Raw genomic sequence first — 1,472 nt, forward strand, 5'->3', positions numbered from 1 at the left:
GAAAGAAAGGGTTTGCACCTCGCCGTGCCGTGCCGTGCCGCGCCGTGCCCGGCCAGCCCCGGGAGGCACCAGGCCTGGGGGCTGCTCATCGACTGCTCCCTCTTCAAACCGGCAGCTGCTCAGCCTGGATGGCACCGACAGGGCAGCCCCAAACTGCTTTAAAATGACGCAGTTCGCAGCTTCCTGTGTGCTAGCTGCACCAGTACGGCTTCCACAAAGTACCGGCCGGGCTGGCACAGCTGTGCCAGGCGATGCCAGGGGCTGGCTCCACTTCAGGAATCCCACTTTCGCCATGACGCCCCAACCCTACTCATCTTGCATTGTGAAAAACAAGGTTCACGTTCCTGGGTAAATTTAAGAATAGGTTTAATATAAAATAAAAATAAGGCAAGTAGGACGGTACAGATTAAGCAAAATTATGCTTAATTTGGCCAGGTGATTTGGCATTCAGCCAAGTTCACAACCTACTATTTCAGAAATATTCTTTAAATACCCTTTCTATTGCATCAGTCTGTTGCATATTCATGTTTCTTGGCTGTGTCTTCATTATCACCTCCAGTTTGGGCCTTGGTCCATACTTTCTTCGGATGGTAGATGCTGATAGTTGGTCTATCAATAAGCAGGGTGTTCTTTACGTGTTCACTGGATGTTATTCTGGCCAAACAGACCGTTTAAGCATACTGCATCAACTACTACCGCTATGCCTAATTTTTTACTAATAGCAGATGTGATATATGTCCTAAAGTTAATTCGTGTTAAGCAATAAAATATGTAATTTGTTCACGGCAGAATGTAATAATGTATCATATAGCATTAATCTACTTTAAATTGGGTTTAAGATCAATAAACTAAAAGGTGTGTACAGGGTTAACTGAGATGAAAGCTGCACGGTGGGGCACGGGGAATCTCTGCCGGGAATCGTTGCAAAGACAGCATAAAGGAACAGAAAAGGGAGATATGGGCCCTGACGATCTCCTGATTGTATCAGATCACTATCTTATCTGTTCCGGCCCGATGTTACCATTTCCAAAACTTCTCCGGATGCAGCAATCAAGACATTGTTTGGCTATTCAACGGACCCCGGACACGGACATGAATATCTATTGAAGCTACCGTGAGGCACGAGTCTCACGGTCTCAGTCAGCTCTCAGCGAGAGACTGTATAAAAATCCGCAGTATGGGGACCCAATTTGTGAACGGAGGGGGTAACAGGCTGGCAGAGCCGGTTACCATGTTCACCCAGTGCCAAAGTCCCAGGATTCGACACTGTCCCTTTTAATTGTGGCTACCGGAGACTGTGTTTGAGTTTCACAATAAAATTCTAAATTTGGATTAACTGAATTCGGCTCATCGAGTTTATTACAAGTTGGTGACCCCGACGTGATGGTTTGATAGTGGGACCCTCGGACCCCTGTCTCTGGCCAGGAGGTGCCCTGCTGAATTCAGCAGCCTGGCAGAGCCGGGAGACCTTG

This window comes from Hirundo rustica, chromosome Z, assembly GCF_015227805.2.
Source record: "Hirundo rustica isolate bHirRus1 chromosome Z, bHirRus1.pri.v3, whole genome shotgun sequence".
In the NCBI taxonomy this organism is placed as follows: Eukaryota; Metazoa; Chordata; class Aves; order Passeriformes; family Hirundinidae; genus Hirundo; species Hirundo rustica.